The following is a 21,873-nucleotide window of genomic DNA, read 5'->3' as shown; positions in this document are numbered from 1 at the left end:
GCCAGCGACACCTGCAGTGGCCACTCACCACAGGACACTGAACAGCATATGAATTGTGCAATGAAAGGCACAAGATGTGTGTATAATGTAAAGGTCAGTATTATAGTTTCAAAAGAAGTCCAGGACAAAATGCATTCATATAAAATGGATAGAGCAAAACATGAAAGCAGCCTGAAGGTAACAGCATGTTTCTCTGCTGATGCTGCAGGGTAGAAGCAGGAAGCAGGTATTGTACTTGCAGTGCCTCTGACCTACTTATCATCTCCTGCTTCTAAGATGCATCTATTATGTAAAACAAAATTTAGATTTAGAATTGAGGTTTGGAGGCTTATAAAGCTGAAATTTAATCTAAAATACCTGATTTTCTTCTGAGGTGTATTAGTCTCCTTCCAAAAGCACTTAATAGAGTATTAAAAGGTTAATTTAGATAATTTGGGCCCGGCCCTGTTAAACATCTTTGTCGACAGCATGGACAGAGGGATAGAGTGCACCCTCAGCAAGTTCGCCAATGACACCAAGCTGTGTGGTGCCATGGACATGCTGGAAGGGAGGGATGCCATCCAGAGGGACCTTGACAGGCTGGAGAGGTGGGCCCATGCCAACCTCATGAAGTTCAACCAGGCCAAGTGCAAGGTCCTGCATGTGGGTCGTGGCAATCCCAGGCACAAATACAGGCTGGACAGAAAAAATGTCGAGAGCAGCCCTGAGGAGAAGGACTTGGGAGTGCTGGTGGACGGGAAGCTCAACATAAGCAGGCAATGCGCCCTTGCAGCCCAGAGAGCCAACAGCATACTGCCCTGCATCAATAGGAGTATGGCCAGCAGGTCGAGGGAGGTGATTCTCCCCCTCTACTCTGCCCTGGTGAGACCCCACCTGGAGTACTGTGTCCAGTTCTGGAGCCCCCAACATAAGAAGGACATGGACCAGCTGGAGAAGGTCCAGAGGAGGGCCACAAAGATAAGAGGGCTGGAGCACCTCTCTTATGAGGACAGGCTGAGAGAGTTGGGGCTGTTCAGCCTGGAGAAGAGGAGGCTCGGGGGAGACCTTATAGTGGTCTTCCAGTACCTCAAGATGGGGAGAAACTGTTCAGTAGGGCTTGTTGTGATAGGACGAGGGGTAATGGTTTTAAAATAGAGGGAGGTAGATTTAGATTGGATATTAGGAAAAGAAGTTTTTATAATGCAAGTTGTAGAGCACTGGAACAGGTTGCCCAGAGAGGTGGTGGATGCCCCATCCCTGGAAACGTTCAAGGCCAGGCTGGATGAGGCTCTGAGCAACCTGATCTAGTCAGGCATGTCCCTGCTCTTTGCAGGCAAGTTGGACTAGATGACCTTTGAAGGTCCCTTCCAACTCTAACCATTTGTTGTGGTTTTGTTTAGTGAGGAGGGCCTAAGGTGGTACCTTCTGTAGACCTCTGCTAGAGGTCGCTCCCCTTTGTTCAGTGGACTCAGCCAGGCCTAGGGCAGACGGGCTGCTGGCCAAGGCCGAGCCAATTGGTAGCAGAATGTCCTGTGATAACGCCTCTGTGATAACGTATTTAAGAAGGGGAAAACAGGAAAAAAAGGGGAGAAGATATGAAGCAGCTGAGCAGGGGCAGAGAGGGGGAGGCGCGAGCCTTGTGGGCCTTGCAGGCCTCACCCTCTGGCCTCCTGCCAGGCAGCCGACTGGGCCCAACTCGGCCTGGCCTGGCTGCAAGAAGTGAAGAGGAGATGAGAAGTGAATAAGACGTAAAAAGGATCCTGAGAGGCGTCTGCCAGCCTGTTGTGAGGAATGGCTGCAGACGCCAAGGTCAGTGAAGAAGGAGGGGGCGGCTCCTGGCCAAGATTCCCTGCAGCCTGTGGTGATGACCATGGTGGAGCAGGTTGTCCCCCCGCAGCCCATGGAGGTCCACGGAGGGGCAAAGATTCACCTGCAGCCCAGGAAAGACCCCACGCTGGAGCAGGTGGAGGCCTGAAGGAGGCTGTGGCCCGTGGAGGGCCTGCTGGGGAAGCTGTTCAGGAGCGACTGCACCCCGTGGAAGAGATGACCCACGCCGGAGCAGTTTCACGAAGGACTGTGGCCCGTGGGAGGGACCCCACGAAGGAGCAGGAGAGGAATGCGAGGAGTTCTTCCCTTGACAATGAAGCAGCGGCATGAAAGAACGTGTGATGCACTGACCGCTATCCCCATTCCCTCTTCCCCCCGGTGCCGCTCGGAGGTGGGGAAGGTAGTAGAGATAATGTTAAGCCCGGAAAGACGGAGGTGTGGGGGGAGGTTATCTTGTTCCCTGTCTTATTCTCCTGCTAGTTTTAGAAATAAATGAGTATTTTTCCCCAAGTTGAGTCTGTTTTGCCTGTGATGGTAACTAAGGATTTTCTCCTTGTCCTTATCTCAAACCTCGAGCCGTTTTTCTTATCTTATTTCCCCCTATTCTCTCAGAGGGTGGGGGGAGCGAGAGAGAGACTGCGGAGTCTGGTTCCGATCGGGGCTGAACTACACCATTATATGATTCTATGATTCTATGATTCTGTAATTTACTTCATGATATCCATTTATTTCACTATCCTAAACCTGAACATTCAAATAACTTAATTCTTTAAAAAGCTGTTGCATTTAATTGTACTTTATATTTTTTTTAATGGATAAAACTTCTGTTTTGGCAGAAACAGAAAGCTTCTGAAGCTCTCTGAAAGCTTCTTCAGGCAGATTCAGATGAATTATTTATAACTTACAACATATTGCCCCTTTTCCCTATTAACTTATCAGAATAATATCATAATATCCATCATTTTAACTTACAATCGTGTGAGAAACAAGCTATAGCTTGTGGATCATTGCCAAAAGAAACACCACTTATATGCATTATGCTTATTGCATATGCCCAGTACATCACAAGATAGCATTTCTGTTCTCTCATTAGATGACTTATGTTTTCTAATTAAAAGCATAGTTTACCAAGGAGCTTTGCAGTTCTTGAATAAAAACAGTAATCAAGGTAATGAGATGAGAGAAGCTTCATTGACTTCAGTAAGTTTTAGAACACAATGGTTACATACATGTAAGTCTTTGTTTTGAAAATTGTATTGCGTAGCACAAGGAAAGAAAGTACATTAATCAGATGCTTGATGTTCTCTCAAGTAGTAAAAGCAATATTCTCTAGTCTTACTCTGAAAAAAAGCCAAGAATCCATGCTAGTTCACTTCATAAATTCACCCCTGTCTTATTACACTGGGCTTCTCTTTTCTCCTTTTCCTCTTTGAGGCTTCTCCAACTTTTCCATGGCCTTTACCATTTATCTTCTGATTCTGTATCTTCCAACTGCTCATTTGTTTCCACAGTAACAGACATTGCTAAGAATTCACTCTTTTTAGCCCTTCTCTCTCATCTCCTCAGCAGCAGATATTTTTCTGCACAGTAGAGCAAAACATTCTTGACATTATGTTTTGCAGAGAAGATCTCATAGTGGTATTCTTTCATAGGCAGCAATCTCTTTGCATGTGAGTATGTGCAAATTTGTTTGCTCTCTGGCTTACACATTAATTCAAACTAGCTCTCTCCCTTGCTGCTGGTATGTGCAACAATCATTGGCCAACGGCTCTAAGCACTGTATCTTTCTGATCACTGTATTTTTAAAGACATCATGGCAGAATTTTTGTTCTTTATCCGTAATATTATGTGAACATAGTGACCACAGTTTATAAACTGTATTCAGCACTGAGTTTGTGTGTTTTAATGTGAGTGAAGTAACTGACAAATTTTACATTACTTGTTGTTACTGTTTTCTATCTCTAGGGAAGTCAGTCATTATAAATATTTATATACATGAGAACAGCAAGCAGAAGGAGCAAGTGGGTTTAGCTGCAACTTTCTGAAATTATTCAGTTGCCAGATTTTGCAGAGGACTGGGAACTGATTACCACAATAAAAAAGCAGTTCCCACATAGAATCATAGAACCATAGAATGGTTAGAGTTGGAAGGGACCTTTAAATGTCATCTAGTCCAACCCCCCTGCAAGGAGCAGGGACATCCCCGACTGGATCAGGTTGCTCAGAGCTCCATCCAGCCTGGCCATGTAGATGCTCCAGCCCTCCTGAATGATCAGAATGTTGCACAGCCAAGGTACATTTTTCAGAACATTTATTCCCAATCTGCGTTCATAAAGACTACCTGCTGCTACAAATTTCATTTGAGGACATAAGAGGCGCTCAATCCTTCACAGAATCAGACCCCAGTTGAAAAAAAAAAAAAACTTGACTTAAGGCTGTTAATTAAATGAATGATAATAACACTAAAATCTTTTAAACAAAATGCAAATTTCTAGCAGAAATATATTAATGCCTAAAGGTAACGACAATGATTATAAAGGTTATTGGACTTCCATGTTTACTGTTTTCATTCAAGAAAGCAACGATCTATGAATTGCATCCTTTTTATTACACAGCTATCTTCGTGGACATAGTTTATGACACAGAAGCAATAGATACAAAACCCATTTAGATGAGATTTACTTTAAAGTTTTGAAGATAAAAACCAGTTGGGAATACATTATAGGCACTTAGTACAAATAAAAGAGGAAATAAACAAAAAAAAAGTTAGTAGTTTCTTTAATAATAAAGTGCAGTACAAAAACACTTTAGAGTGCAGCTTGTTTCTTGCTTTCCAGCCTTAACCTGCTAGAAGAAAATCTGCTCCTTACACATAAAGAAGCATGTCTGTAGCCTTCAGTTAGAAACAAATTTCTGTGACTAATAAATGACAAGACTTTTTCTTCTTCTAAAGGCATGCAGGGAAGCTGCAGCTCTACCAACACAAAGCAAAAAAAAAAAAGTTCTTTATAACTTACAGCTCTGAAGAAAGTACAGATTTTTTCACAATACTGTACATTTGTTCTGACAAAGGAGGAATATGTACAGCCTTAAGCAACTGGGAGGAAAAAAAACCAAAACACAGCAACTTCAGCTTTTGAGTACTTTCCTTAGGATCCTACTGTTAATCTGAGCTTCTGAAGTTCACTTGAAAGAGCAACAGCCCCTTGGAGAAGCACCTAATCTGCTCGTGATAGATCACACAGAATCAATGTTTTTAACAACTTATTTCTCAAAATTTATACCAACATTTCAAAGTCAAGCAAGTACATGTAACTCTGGAGATTCAAGGAGCTTTCAAATTAGATTTTTTTTTTTTTCAGAGGAATAAATGCATGCATTCTACCACAGGATGAAGGGGTAAGGGAAATTTCCAATAAAGGAGAAATTAGGAAAATTAGATCTAAGATGGGCCATTTTTAATGGATTCCTGACCTTTCCAGCTTGCACATAAATTGCAGAACTGTCCCTTGCAGCAATGAATGAGCTCTGGAAAACAAACCAGGGTAGTTCCAGCTTGCATGGGAAGACCCAGAGAGGGACCAGTGGGACAGGTTGCTGGGCAGGCAGGAGCTGGAGCCAAGGGTGGCAGTGAGATCAGAACAACTGTGCCCTCACCAAAAAGGGCATAGGCCCACTGCACTCCAAGGAGGAGAGCACTGTGAGGTCAGGACAATGACAGGGACAGCCAAGGGAGCTGTGACCACCACACCAGCACCAGCCAAGGAGAAGGTCCAAGGCCAAGCCAGGAAGACAAGCCAGCGGGTCAGGGTCAGCAAGGCACAAGGCTGGGAAGAAGTAGCAAAGGATGAGGGCCTGAGCTGAAGTGCATCTTCTGAGTGAAGGCAGGGAAGGCCTCAGGGAGGTTCCTCACAGTTTTTTTCACCCCAGCTCTTTCCCAGCAGGTTGCCCCAAGACCACGGGGCTGCATCCCAGCAGGGTCGGCCATGAGCACTGTAAGCCAAGCTCTGGGGCAGGGCGGGGGGGGTCTGCGCTCCAAGATTTGACTAGCACACAGCCTGAGAGGCACAAGCAATCAGGGTAGGTGATTTGTCATTCTTACTAACTCATATACCAAACACTGACTCTATGATTTCTTTATGGTCTGTTCAACAGTACTGATGAGATAAGTATAAATAATCTTCCCTGAAGTAAATATTACGAGAAGGTAAAACATAAATGTACTATCTTCTATTTAAGACATTTTATTACCAGATATTTGCATTTATAGGTCCTCTAGTGTAAAGAAAAAAAAAGTGAAAGCGAACTACATACATAGAAATTTAAAAAGCAAGGTGCATTAAATATCTTGAAAGAAGATGTATGAGATTTCACTGAAATGTTTGGACTATACAAGGAGATTCAACATGACTGAGCAGACAGACAAGATTTCAAGAATTATTAACCATGTATCTGAGCTACAAAATTTAAACACCAAACTGAAAATCTTTTTGTTTAGTGCTTGAATTTGGAACATTGTCACAATATGCAAAATTGAACAGCCCCAAATACTGACAGCATTAGTTTCTAAGATACTAATGAAGGCTACATATGAAATAAATCTTTTAAAATTAGCTTGCCTATTTTAGAAATAATCTACTATCATTTTTCCTTCTTTGATAATGTTTCAGTTCATTTCTGCTTTGCCAGAGATGTGAGTAGTAAATTCATCAACTGCCATGTCATTATTTATTTTTGCAAGTTCCTGTGTGGTAAAAGTAGAAGCAGTAGCTGTAAATCAATAACATTATTTAATGGGACAGATAGGTAGTCAGCAAACTCCAATAAAAGAAAAATGAGAAAGGAATAAAAGCCATTAAAGGTATTTCAGGAGGAAACTCCATCCCAGATGATGTTCCTTTTTCATGTAGAAGTCTGATTTTTTTTTTTAATTTCCAGCTTTAGCAGGAAGGGAGCCCTTCAGTCACCAGAGAAGTTAACTATTGCCAACCTAGGCATATTGCGCACTACATGTTTATACCTTTACATCTCTTTTGTCACAATAAAATCAGTACTCACTGTGTAGTTGACTCAGAATTACTGTTAGAGCAATCAGCAGGAAAGACATGTACAGTGCAGTACTGTAGCAACAGCTCGTCCCAGAGGCAAGGCACTGGTTCAAAGCTCATTTTCCCTCTTCTTTTAAAGTGCAGTATCAGACAAGGCATCTCTTCTAATGCAGGCATTGTTAAAGTCTCTGATCAAAAGAGACGTAAATGAGATAATGGTATCTGAGTTCAATGGAATCAATTACAGCTTCTAATATTTTTCTGAGACACTTTCCATCCATATAATGTTGTCATCATGTATGCTTCCATGCCTCTCTCCTGGTTTGGTTTTGTTTTTTGTTGTTTTTTTTCTTTTAGTATTCATGTAGAGAAATTTGGAACTTAGCTTTCTAGCTGGATTTGTTTCAGAACAGGAACCGCATCTGACTGATTCATTGAAGCAAAAGTATTTGGCTTACTCCTTCTAAAGTCAATAGAAAATGCTTAAATGTCAAGAAGCCATTTTCAAGACACATTACTGAAGAACAGAAAATTAGTATAGTATGCGGATTAAAGAATTCATACAATTTATGCAGCTATATTTTGGAATTCTGACAAATTTTACCCCCAAAACTACTCATTTTTTTTCCTATGAACATGAGGAATCATTCCAGCAAAACCAAGGACATAAATGATAAGCATCACTAGAATAGAATAGAATAGAATAGAATAGAATAGAATAGAATAGAATAGAATAGAATAGAATAGAATAGAATAGAATAGAATAGAATAGAATAGTTTTGGAAGGGACCTACAATGACCACCTAGTCCAACTGTCTGACCATTTCAGGGCTGACCAAAAGTTAAAGCATGTTATTAAGGGCATTGTCCAAATGCCTCTTAAACACTGACAGGCCTAGAGCATCGACCACCTCTCTCAGAAGACACTGGTCACTGTTTGACCACCCTCTCAGTAAAGAAATGCTTCCTAATATGCTGTCTAAACCTCCCCTGGTGCAGCTTTGAACATTCCCATGTGTACTGTCACTGGATACCAGGCAGAAGAGATCAGCAGAAAATCAGCAAATGATCTCAGTAAAAGATGAAAAACAGCTCCCATTTTAAAAAATAATTAAAATGTAAGTGTCGTAGTTCAGCCCCGATCGGGACCAGACTACGCAGTCTCTCTCTCACTCCCCCCACACTCCGAGAGAATAGGAGGAGATGATATAAGGAAAACGGCTCGAGGTTTGAGATAAGGACGGGGAGGAATCCTTAAAGTTACCATTACGGGCAAAACAGACTCGACTTGGGGAAAACTATTCATTTATTTCTAAAATTAGCAGGAGAATGAGACAGGGAACAAGATAACCTCCCCCACCCCTCCCTCTTCCCGGGCTTAACATTACCTATACTACCTCCCCTCCTGAGCGGCATGGGGTGGGGAAAAGGGAATGGGGGTCGCGGTCAGTTCATCACGCGTTGTTTTATGCCGCTGTGTCATCGTTGGGGGAAGGACTCCTCACATTCCTCCTCTGCTCCAACCTGGGGTCCCTCCCACGGGCCACAGTCCTTCGTGAAATTGCTCCGGCGTGGGTCATCTCTTCCACAGGGTGCAGTCCCTCCTGAACAGCTTCCCCAGCAGGCCCTCCACGGGCCACAGCCTCCTTCAGGCCTCCACCTGCTCCGGCGTGGGGTCTTTCCATGGGCTGCAGGTGGATCTCTGCCCCTCCGTGGACCTCCATGGGCTGCGGGGGGACAACCTGCTCTACCATGGTCTTCACCACGAGTTGCAGAGGAATCTTGGCCAGGAGCCATATTACTCCTCCCCCTCCTTCTTCACTGACATTGGCTTCTGCAGCCGTTCCTCACAACAGGCTGGCAGACGCCTCTCAGGATCCTTTTTACATCTTATTCACTTCTCATCTCCTCTCCACTTCTTGCAGCCGGGCCGGGCCGAGTTGGGCCCAGTCGGCTGCCTGGCAGGAGGCCAGAGGGTGAGGCCTGCAAGGCCCACGAGGTTCGTGCCTCCCCCTCTCTGCCCCCCGCTCAGCTGTTTCACATCTCTCCTTTTTTTTTCTGTTTTCCCCTTCTTAAATACGTTATCGCAGAGGCGTTATCACGGGACATTCTGCTACCAGTTGGCTCGGCCTTGGCCAGCAGCGGGTCCGCCCTAGGCCCGGCCGAGTCCAGTGAACAAATGGGAGCGACTTCTAGCAGTTTCCTACAGAAGCTACCACCTTAGGCCCCCCCTCACTAACAAAACCAGAACAGTAAGTATCAACCCTGCTTATAAGCAAGAAAAGTAAGAAAAAAAATATACAAATAATAGCTCTTAACTATTTTAAAAATATTTTTAGTGTGTAACTCTTTTCTAAATTGTGAATGCTCTAGGATAATGTGCTCTCAATTTTCATTACAGCTTTGTCTTCCGTTTTTCATGGATTGCCCATAGCTGCTACTACTATGTTAAAGGAAAATTCTAAACCATAGGAGAATTTAAGAGAACTCCTGCTGTTTAGACGACTTTAGAGATAAGAAAGAAGTCTGTCTTGCATTATTCAGTTTGTGCAGGTAAAGCTACCAGCCATAGCTACATAGGTCTAACAGCTTTTCAATATCACAGATTTTCCCTACTCAAAGCCTATATAGTTGCTTGGTTAAACTTACTGTGCTATCCATAACATTTTTTAAATCAGACAGCTATATCTGATGACTTGTGCCAAGTCAATACCAATTCTTTGTTGTACAATTAATCTAAGTTGACTTATCCAGAAAAAAAAAAGTAAGATATTTTTATTACCTTCAGAGTTTTTACCAAAGTCTCAATCATAGGAAATCCAGAAAGCACATTAATATGGAGCTTGATTTCTAATATATAGCTTTATTTGTGTGAAGTTAGGTCCTTCCTTGACTGGAAGACTGCAGAGGCATGGCAAAAATCTCATGTCTCTGTCACAGAAGAACACAATTCTGAATTTGTAATAGAATTTTGAATTCTGAATTTAAAAATATTAATCCAGCCTAAAAATAAAAAGGACAACTGAACAGTTCACTGTCACCCAAATACCTATGTCCTGATACATCTCCAGAAAGAGATGTACTTCCTTAGACATGAAATAAAATTCTCTGGCCAGTATGTTTGTCACACCTGGATGATTTACAGATAAATTCCTTGTGTATTTGATTATATCCAATTAAGAACATTGACATTCAGATCTGCATTCTGCCTTTTCAGGCCAGCTTTGATAAGTGTAAGTGAATTTTTCTTTATAATTTTTCTTACAAACACAGAATACAGAATTAATATCAAATTTAATGAGGACATGTATTTCTCAGCTTAGAAAATAGTTCTTTTTTTTTTTTTCCTGACTGCTACTGCTATATAGTTAAATAAAAAGGCAATCCATCAGTGTGTTTTTAGAAACATGTAACTGGACACATAGTTGATGCTTAAATCTTAAAGGAAATAGTATTCCTAAACCATTAAATTAATAGAAAAAGAACAAAAGCTTTTTGACAGGGCTTTACGTTCATTTCCACCATTATAAAAAAACAGTACCAAACTCAAGTATTGCCAGGAATAGTCAAATCACTGGCCTTTATAAATGGGAACCAGTATTGTAAGTGGAGAGAAAAACATATGGAGAGTCTGCTCTGAGATTCGCTTGCTGTAGCATGTGCTTGTCTTTGATTTCACTTGCATATCTAGTTTGGAAATCCACCGGAGACAGGGCTTACTTACACAGCTTTGAACTCCTACTCTTCAGCACCATTTATTTACAATGCCATATAAATTATTTATAAGAAGATAGCTACCTTTATTGAGACATCCTTGATTAATCTCATAAATTTCTTCATCCAGAAATAGCCATCTTCAGGAACTTATGTGATTCACTGCCTTTATTAGAGCAACTCTAAGAGTTACGAACTTTTCCACACAACTGTCTGGGATAATACTGCTTTGATAATAATGCAGGTTCCTAGCACTTGGGTGGTAGTTTCGAAGAAAGGCTTCTGCTTCACTCTGGACATCAGCCAGCACCAGATCCACATGTTCACATTACTGGATGCAGTAATACCACAGCTGTAGGGTGGTCTGCAGCCACTCAGTTACAGAAGCAGCCTCTTTCTTAGGGATTCCTATGGTCTCTCTTGACTTATGGCCAACTGATTTGCTCAGCTTCAGTCACCTGTGAAGGATGATGTCTGCATAGCACCAAGCACAATATTTCTCGTTCATTTCACCAACAGAATGTACACATTTGCACCAGAGCTAAGAAGAGAGATAGTCTAAACTTAGTAAAATTTGGCGTACAGAAAATTTTTTTTTGTCACTATTGTGTAAAATACCGGTGTGGCAAGGGATTAAGTAGTACAAAACTGGAGAGCATTTTCAATTTCCTGTTGTTCAAATATTGAAACAGTTGACAGTCACTTTTAAAAGCAAACATCACCAAAAATGTTCTTCTGTGAATCAGACTCTAAGGCTCCATGATTTTGTCAAAACTAGTGAAGAGGTGAAAAAGTAAATTGTTTATAAGAGCTTTAAGGTCTTAAACCACTAAATGTTCTAAACCTAGTTTAATGCTATGCATAGTATTGAGTTCTAAAAACTAAACATACTATTACAATTGTTTTAATAGATCAGGGTCTAATTTTTCTGGATACATTTATTTTTGTGTTAGATTATAAACATAGTCTGATGAACACAGGTACCACCTACAGCACAAATAAGAATAAATAATGACTTACACTTCATACATTTCTCTTGAAGGTCCAGGTTTTTACGCATGTATATTTTTACATATATATTTAGCATATTTAAAGATGTCAAATTAAAAAACATTTACAAAAATAGAGGTCCATCCATTTAGACTTCCTTGTCAGAATGATGCTTCCGTTAACTTAAAATTCAACATTCTGAAGATCTCCTTAGTAATAATTGTATCTAATATAGTATCTTTATTTGCAGGAAGTAAGAAATCTCAGACACAGTCCTATGATCTGAACAAACTCCAGTGTAAGAAAAGAACAGAAAAGTGACTGTCTGGGGCTGTCACATGCTGCTGTAGGAAACACCAGTGGATTACTACAAGATCCAGGATACGACTGGCTTTGTCACTGTCATATGCTGGTACGTCCTATCTCAGGAGTAAGATACGATAGGCTATCTTGTCTTCACTGCCTAAGGCTTTTGGTGCCAGCTACAAAATGGAGTTTCTTTATGGCACTCTGAGCCATTAATCATCTTTGAGTAGACAAGCAAGTGATCCAGGATTTAAAAGACACATTTATAATATTTACTGTAGCTATTGGAAGTCAACAAACAGCTACATAAATAGATGGATGAATGTGACAGTAACATTTCATGAGAGACATGAGCAATATATTTTCCAGAAGATATTGGTGCAAATTTGAGCACGAGAAATATTTTTTTCCACAGATAATAGAAAGATTTCTTCCTCAATCCCCCAGTTTAGAAAAAATCTGCCTGAAAAAAATGAATGCCAGTTGTTAGTGTTAGTACACCATCTTGTGGACAACTGGTCTAACTGGGAATGTACCTGTAACAGCTAGCACAGTGTCCAATTGCTGGAAGCTACAGGATCACTTCCTATTTATGCAATGCTTAGAGTCAAAGCAGCTCTCTGCTTTATATACATCATGACTCAGTTCCAAATCTGCTTGTGAAGAATGAAGTCTTTGAATGTAAATGAAGGTTTACATATATAAAGAAAGATACTGATGTTTCAATATTAGTTACTGTTAATTACTTCACTTAGGGCACACTTAAAACAGTATGTTTGGAAGAAACCAAAGCTACTGAGCACTTAAACATACTAAAGCAATAATACCAGATGCAGCAAACTACTAACGTCATCTGCTATAAACATATTCTGATGGTCCGGTAAGGTTACCACTGACCCCTTGCACTGGTCTTGGGTGCAGAACAGCGACGGAAAGTAAATGCTGGTTTTGAGAGTACCTGTTTTTCACCAGTACTAAAGATGCTAACTAGCTCTCTTCATAGATTAGACATTAAATCCAAATCTCTTCCACGATCTGTGGTGCTTCCAAAGCATTATTCATACAAATTTCAGTCTTATTTCAGATCACTGGAAATTAAAGAAAGTATAGATTATACAGAAGGTGTGGGAAAATTCCAGGATTTTCACATTCTTCATTTTTGTAAATCTATGATTAACGATCTCATTCTTTGCAATTTTAAGGTACAGGCATTAGAATGTTGCCCTGGTTTTGGCTGGGATGGAGATGACTTTCTTCTCAGTAGCTGCTGTGGTTTGGATTTACTATGGGATTTGAGATGTGAAGAATCTTGATAAACACACTGATGTTATCAGCTGTTGCTAAAGAGACCAAGGACAGTTTACAGCTTCCCAGATTTTGCTAATTTGCAGGTGCAGGAAGCTGGGAGGGATATAGTCAGCACAGTAAACCCAAATTGGCCAAAGAGAGTATTCCACGCCAGAAACGTCACACTCAGTATATAAGTGGGAGTGGGCTGGCAAGCCAGCTTGCTTTTTCTCTTGCTGTTCAGAATCACTCTGGGATCATTTTTAGGTTTCTTTGTTGCTCAGGACAGGATGTATCGGTCATGAGGTTGTCAAGTGGTGAGAAATTGTGCATGATTTGTTTTGTATATTTTATTATTCCTACTACTACTATTATTATTATTATCATTATTTTGCTTATATATATATTTTATTATCCTTTCCTTTGCTATCCTAGTAAACTGTCTTTATCTCCACCTGTGAGTTTTCTTTTCTTCCCAATTCTCTCCCTCATCTCCCAGGGAGGGGGAGGGGGAGTGAGCTGCTGTGTGGTATTTGATTGCTGACTGGGATTAAATGACAACAATGGTGACTTGATTTGAATCCGCCAGGCCAGTTTCCCTGGCCAGGACCATCCAGAAATATGATGGAGACGATGAGAAAGCTTATCTTGCATGCACCAAAATAGAGGTCTCTAGCTTTTTCAGTCATGTAGTTTTTTAGTGCATCAAGATACACACATTTTTAATCTCCATGACAAATCTTTTCACCATGAAGACAGTGAAGCAGTGGAACAGGCTGCCTTTGAGAAGCTATGCAGTCAATACGAAGTTAGAACATGCAAAATGCATTTGTAAAGGCTACTATCAGCATGACTTAGCAATACATCTGTTTAGAACAACTACAGGGTTCAGGACAGTGGAGAGTATAGCTTACTGAACTTAATTCCTGTGTCTGCTGCCTTGTTTGCCCACCCTTTACTCTGCAGAGAAACACAAAGAACTTGAAAAGGTGTTTCAAGGTCCCAACGCTATGATTACCTGCCACGAGTGATACACACACTCTGCTCACATGGACACCATAGCCTCTCTGTTATTATTCTGAAAGCAATTAACATGAAGTATTAAAAATAAGATGCAAAATAAGATCAATTGTTTCATATACCATCCACTGAAACTTGTCTAGAGGAAAACCTTCTGAACTAAATATTCTTCCAAAATGGTCCTTCAACTGCTCTGTAGTATATGGTTTTTTGAGAGGTGCTTCCCTTCTCTTGGAACCCTTCCCTTGCATTCTCTGCTGTTACTTCTGCCTAAAATGAAGATTGATCAAAACTATCAACAAGAAGGGATAAAAAAATTTAAAACAAGAAGTATCAATACTTAGAACTTCTGTCTCCATGGCTTTGTTTTGCTTGCTGTATTTTATCATCTACAAATACAAGCAAATAGTCAACTGATATTTATTACTTAATACAAAAACTTGGCATTTTATGATACAAGTACATTGAATTCCGTGTGCTTTGCTGCATTCTGTAATATTACAAAATGTTTAGTAGATTTTTTTCTTTACTGGATTATTATTTAGGCATGATTTATCTCTAGAAGCTATATTGTTTGCTATTGTATTACTATGAGGATCGATCTGATCTTTAACATGCGTGTTTAAAACAACAACAGAGACAGACTATACATTCAGATGTTATATCTGTTGATGTCCAACTGGGCAAGGAATCAATCAGTGCAATTACTTGGATCATTTGGAAACAAGTACAAACAAGTACATAGCTGTAGTATTATGTGGCTGAGTGTAGAATAATTACAGTTCTTTCAAAAAGGGATTTTAAGCTGAGTACACCAAAGCAGAAACAATTCTGAAGAGAACAGTGATGCTATACTGTTATTTAATACAGTGTAAATTGTCAGAATTACGGAGAAAACGCTGAAAACACAGAAAAGCAACTAGAGCCAATTAACCTGAATATATTTGCATTCAGCATATGTAACATAATGAATAAAATAACAAGGCTGAGATTCGGTAGTGTAGAGTCGTTTTCTAATGTGCAGAGCATATGATACAAGGCTGCTGTGGCAATTTCCATTACGTGTTCTGTTGCTTATTTACTCCACATGCCTTAAAGTAAAAAGAGAGACTTGCATCACAAAGTTACTTCATAAATCGCTGATATTTTAATTTATCTCATTTCACAGTTAGAAGAAATTAAGACTGGGACAAAATGTAAACAAACTAACATCTTTGGAAAGGCCGCAAAATCATATTTCAGCTAGTTTGCAGTACAGAAATACAGAAAAAAATTTCAGATCAACATATAATTATTTTTTCTCCTGACAGAACAAATATGCAAAAGTTTATTTTACTATTTTTTTTAATTCCAGAATAAAATATTTTATATCTTCCCCCTTTCCTCTTTCATGAAAGGATGAACTGTAATCTCTGACGAGCTTGTTATTACATAACTGTTTGCAATTTGTGAAAAAAAATAATATCCCTAAATAAGAGTAAAAGTGGTTCACTTTAAAAAATTCCAAAGGATATTCCAGTATTAATTTTGCTGTTTCAGCTTGTCTATAAGCAGTTTAATCCTCTTACTCCATGTATGCTCGTAGGTGGGCATGTAGCATTATCTGTTCTTGATTTTCCCAAGTGTTTTCATTGTAAAACCATCATAAACCCATCATCTACACCTTGCATAACATGCATTTTCTAGACTTTTTTTTTTTTTTTTCCTGTGCTGGCTCTTTCTGGGGCTGGCAAATACTGTCCCAGATAGTCCCCCTGGGACAAGAAAGGATCATTGTGCATATTCTCTGGGAAGACCTGGCAGAGTTTAACTGCTCATCTACTTACTGATTCTGTCTTCTAATGATGAATGGACTGTGCGTGTCTTCACACACTGAGCAGCTGGGCATGACCAATCCTTTTCATGAGTGCACCTGCAACAAGACAACAAGACAGGGACAGATGGGAAGAGTTTACAAGCTGGGTGACAGTTGATATAAGAAAGCTCACCAAAGCACACTATCCTCCAGAGTCTGAAGGGAAACCAAGACCCCTAAGCTGCGCTGTTCCTCTGCTATCAGGATGCATTTGTGGAAGCACTGGCAAAATACACTGAAACTGTCTTTACAGCTGCTCCACATTCAAATTATTAACTACAGAGGAAATAAGTTCATTTTTTAATGCAAGTGGTGGAGTCTGTTTTCATTCTTCTACCAAATAATGCTGATGTCAGTCTGACAATGTGCCATAGAATTTCTGTTTTCTTCTTTATCATTAAATTATCAGTTGCAATTCAAGAGTTCAAGAACAAAGAATTCATCTGGAAAAGTTATTTGACCTTATTATGGCTTCACATTGACAACATTTTGGATGGGTAGTGCTTTTAGAATGAATCTTGCTACAGAGTCAAGATGAAGTATAAGCTAGGTTTCACTGGTTTCATTTTCCCAGAGACTTAGAAGACATTTAACTAAGGAAACTATTAAGACAGCCAATACTGTCCTGGAGAACTGGAGCTGTCTCTTTAAATTTCCTATGTATTGTCATACAAAGTTCTCAGATATGATCTTTCTCCCTTTTGGTGTCTGAATTATTTGTTCTGACTTTAAGAATGGCTGAGCAGGTCACAACTGCAACTGAAAATTGTAGAAACTGCTTTAAAACAAAATCTAAAAAATCACTTCTAGTCATTTAAAACTGAGTACCGGCAATGACTGTCCACTTCCCGGTCTTCATGCAAGGTGATAACAAATTTGTAAAGTATGTGCTTCTAAAATGGAAATAAACATCTTTCAGATTCCTAAGATTTTGAAACATGTAATAAATGTTTGTGAAACAAATATTATAACCAATATATAAAGGCCTCAGAAAATGAATTACTCTTCTTTCTGATGCCTACCTAACAATGAAGATAAAATTAAATATGCTTTTTACATGAGCATAATCTGTCCTGTGTTCTAAATGAACTAGAAATTCTGCAAGATAATAGTACTGCAACAAAGCAATTAAGTCTCTCTTAATACAAATGAACAGTAGGAGAGAATTCGCACTCTGCTTTAACTCTGCTACCTCCTAACTTCTGACATTGTGTCTATGCAAGTTGAATTTTTTAATACACTGGAGAAGGAAAAAAGAGGGAATTGCAGATATAAGACAATGCAGTGACAACTGGAGACTTGTACTGAATACCTAAGTTATGTGTGTGCATAGGAGAATCAAGAAGGAATCAGAATCTGATGCTGCTGATGTTTTTTTGTACACAATCTTAATTATAAAATACGAAAAGTAATACATAATAAACATGTAATACATAATAAATATGCAATACATCTTCTATACACAATGAACAATTTTATATAAAATTCTATTGCTATTAATAACATATTAGACTGTTAATTTTATTAGTAGTCTGTCACAGCACAGTTGGCAGCAAAAAAGGTGCCGCTTCAACGTGTATGAGATAACACTGTCCTCACCCAGCCAGGATACCTTGGAAGCAGAGCTCAGTGAAAGAGAGGAAGAGCAAGCTTGCTTGCTTGCTTGCTGGGCATTGCAGGCCAGAGAATTGGCACCTAAATTGGTTTGGGCATTTAAATCAGACCGTAGCTATTACTTAAAGGAGGCATTAGCCATACACAACATCCAAACTAAAAGAGATCTGAGAGATCAAAATCCTAAGGGGTTTTATGATATCTTTCCAGACTGAAACATCACTTGCACATCTAAGAGGCATTTGCGACAAATCTAGTAGCAGTGATTTCTGTTCCAGTAAGCGCAACTCTTGACATCAGACTGATTACTGATTTACACCACAATATATCAAAATAGAACAAAATTCTGTATTTTTGAATCTGCTTCCTTTAACTAGAAAAGTATGTTGGAGGAAAAGAATGTAAAAATCTAGTAGTTATCTACACAAGTATACTATCCTGCTACTAGCAAGTTGGAGATTAGGAAAAGATGTTGAGATAAGAATAACTACTTGTTCATTTTCACAAGTATTAGAAGTTCACTCTATAATCTACTGCAACTGTAACATAGTATGTATGATTTAACATAACATTGTATAGGCACTTCAAGAGATTGGAAATTTTATGGAACATTAATCTGTAATGAATGTTATTTATGGGAACATTTTGCCCACAAAGGTGAAGGTATTTCTTTTGTAATTGGTGTATGTCTCATTTTAAATTGGCTTTACCAGACAGTCTGTTCAAACTGCTATCTTGTAGAGGTAGATATATGCCAGGGTGAAAGATCTTAGTGGCCTGGAAGGAATTGTTATTACCCTTCATTTAAGATCATCCAGTATTTCTCTTCACCTTTACAAAAAGCAAAAACAACAACAACAACAACAAAAACCCAACGTAGTCTCATTACTATAACACAATTGTTTTGCTATATTTGTGACTGATCAGTCAGGAATAAAATATATTTTGAAGACTTTCTAAAAAATGTTACCTAGTGCAACAGTTTAACAAAAAACTGGGTGAGAAAACCAATTTTTGTTCATCCCTTGTATTAACTTCAAGTAATTTTTTTTCTTAGATGATGTGTGAACTAAGCTGTGGAATTTCCACCCAGATCAGATCCATGTGCAACTGCCTGTTACATGAGAAGGATAGGAAAATAATTTATGCTTCCACAAAAACAATTCTGAGGAGATGAATCGTTCCCCAAGACATACGCAATGTATCAATATTCCCTTTAACATTTTTCTTAAACAAGCTGAGATAGTTTTATCTCCTACGGTTGCCTGTATATGGGCAATATCTTGAACTGGGACATCTGAAAAGCAAAAGAGTCAAGTCTCCATTCAGAGACCAGAAAAAGGCAGAAAGGGGTCACTAGCAAGGCCAAATAAGTTCTGCTCTGAAACATACAAAATAACTTTTCCATCGCTTCCTAAAATAATTACTCTATACTTTCCTTCCCTCTTTTTTCACCTGCCAACATTTCTGGTTACCTTTCTGTTGCGTAATGTTGGGATACTAAACAGAAAAGCATCAGTAAGGGTCTACAGTAAACACAGGCAATAACAGTACGTACATTCCTTTCTCAATGTATTTTGGTGTTTTTCTAATCCAGTAACTTCACTGCAACCTTCTCACTTTCCAAAATTTAATTGTCAAGAAATACCAGAGAGAAACATCTTTCTCACTGCTGAATTGCTGTTCTGTTTTCTACAAGGGTAACTGTTGCTGTTACTTGCCCTTATTTCTGCTTAGTACTTTGCTCATCTCATGTCTCTTCACTCTTCTCTCCTATCATTTTGTTTTATTCCATTCATATTCCATACTTTGTTCTTCCTTTCACTTTTTTTTTTCCTATTTTGAGTTCATTGCACTCATTTGGGAATCTGCTGGCTACAATGGACTTAAAAATGAAGCAAACTCTTTTGTTGGTTTTTTTTCCAATTTCTATAGAAATTTTGGCTTATCTTCCGAATCACTTTCTAGCTGAAACTACTGAGAGGAATGACAGTTGTAGCAGGAAGACTTTGTCTTTACTTTTTTTACTAAGACCACTTGTCTTGAGACAAGACTTATTACTTTTATTAAGATTCTTCTGATTTCTTAAACTAGAAGCACATTTGAACTGAAAATTACCGGGTAAACTGAATGAATAGTTCTTTATTGCTTAAGGCAGAAAAAAAAATATAAGTCTAAATTGAACAGTTTCAAGAAAGTTTGGTCAGGCCAAGGCAAAGGCTATAGTTTGTCAGTTGTGCACCTTGTCTAAAACAATCCTTCACAGAAATATCATTTAGAAACAGTGAAAATGAAAATCTGGCATAGCTTCCTCAAGATACTAGTCATTCTGCACGTCAGATGCCATTTCAACTGAACATACCACTGCACTAGCAAAAGAACTGAGCAATCATGCAATAGCAGGATACCACATTCAAACACAGTTTACAGTTTACATATTCACTCAACAGAAAGAGTGTCTTTCTGAGCATATCATATTTTTTTCCAAAATAGGAACATTCACCAAAGACAATGGCATTTCCACTCTAAAGGTCAGGCATAACAACATCTTAATTCCCACTCTCTTTTGTATATACATTGAAGGTTAACCTATATCTAGAAAATAACAAACAGGTCAAGAGAAAAGTGCAAACTCAAGCAGCACATTCAGAGATATTTAAGTGGATGAGTTTTGGATTTGGGAAATTATGCACTGGGGAGTTAACCTTGGCAAGAGTTATGCATGTCAGAGCAAGGATAGTACTGTAAGTAATATATTGAAGTCAGAAGCTTTGGGTTTTACTGACTAATGTCCTTCACTATTTTTTAGCTCTCTTAATTTCTCCATGTTATTTGGCCTTTTGAGTGTTTCTATGTTTTGTCTATTTAGATTAGTCACTCTCTATGGCTGTCACATTCTCCCATTTCAATTTCTCACACTCTAACTTCCAGTCTAACTAGAGACATATAGAGAAACTCTTTGGCTAGGCCACCAGAGAAGAAAGAAGAGGTATAAATAATGTGTAACTCAAAGTAGCCATGAGTGCCTCCTGTGCAATAGTAACAAAATTTTCCGTTTTAATGGTTTTACACGAGGAAAATATTCCAGAAAAATAACAATACATTCACATATCCAATGCAAACTGTATCTCAGGAGAATCTCATTGGGTAAAGCTCTGACTGTCTATGGTTCAGCATTTGGGCTTTCCTGAAACAAGAGCTAGGTAATAAAGCCCAGCATCCTCCACAGGCAATGAAAAAACATAAATCAAAGATCCAAAAGGACAAGGCATTCCTCACATGGGAATGAGGAGGACATTTCAAAAATACATCTATTGTATATTTTTATCTACTGTACCTACTTTGCATCTACTGTATCTACTGTACTGTGGTAAGTCTCACTTACATTATTTATCTTATAATCTAACCAGATACACAATGTTTTTTATTACATAGCTTCCCTCTTATAATAAAAAGTAAGTATACAATTTCCAACACACATGTCTACCAATATGTTTCTTTCAGATCCCTCACAGAAATGCTTGATTGTGTATGCAAATCTCAAATTTGTTTTAAAGGGACATTAAAGATTATTTTCAAAATAATTACAGTGTGAAAGGTATGAATAAATATACTGCTGTATCAAAAAGATTTTATTTGGGGGAAAACACATAATGCATTCACTTTACACATTAAAAAGAAAAACACTTCATTGATGATGGAAAAATAAAGTGTAATAAAAACAGAATATTGATTAGTTTATTAAATACAAAGTGGAGCATATTTGAAAACTGTCGAGACTGTTCTACAAGGGATACCTTTCATTTGTAGTCTACCATTCAGCGTTCCTTGACATACGTAGAGAAGGCAATGCCTAATGAATGACGCTGATGAGCACTGTCTGCAACTGAACCTCTTCGACAACCCCAATGTTGTCCCAAAACCAAGGTTCATTTACCTGACGTGCAATAGCCAATTAACACACTGAGTTGAGATATTGATTTTGATTATTCATTTTGATTCTGCAGAATCAAGTGCTAGGTATCTAACACGGACAGCACACCTCTTAGAAACACAAGGGGTCTTTTATGCAAAATAATAACAAGGAAGAAATCAAAATGCAATAACTGATTGGTTACCCATACTTTTCCCACTGCCCATGATTACGTAAGTTAATGTTTTAAACATTTAGGGAGGTCCTCTTCATCAGCATACTCATTATCCATAAGAGGGTGTAATTTTTAGCATTAAAAT

The sequence above is a fragment of the Chlamydotis macqueenii genome, chromosome Z (assembly GCF_036417535.1).
Source record: "Chlamydotis macqueenii isolate bChlMac1 chromosome Z, bChlMac1.mat, whole genome shotgun sequence".
Classification (NCBI taxonomy): Eukaryota; Metazoa; Chordata; class Aves; order Otidiformes; family Otididae; genus Chlamydotis; species Chlamydotis macqueenii.
This window is presented reverse-complemented; position numbering follows the sequence as displayed.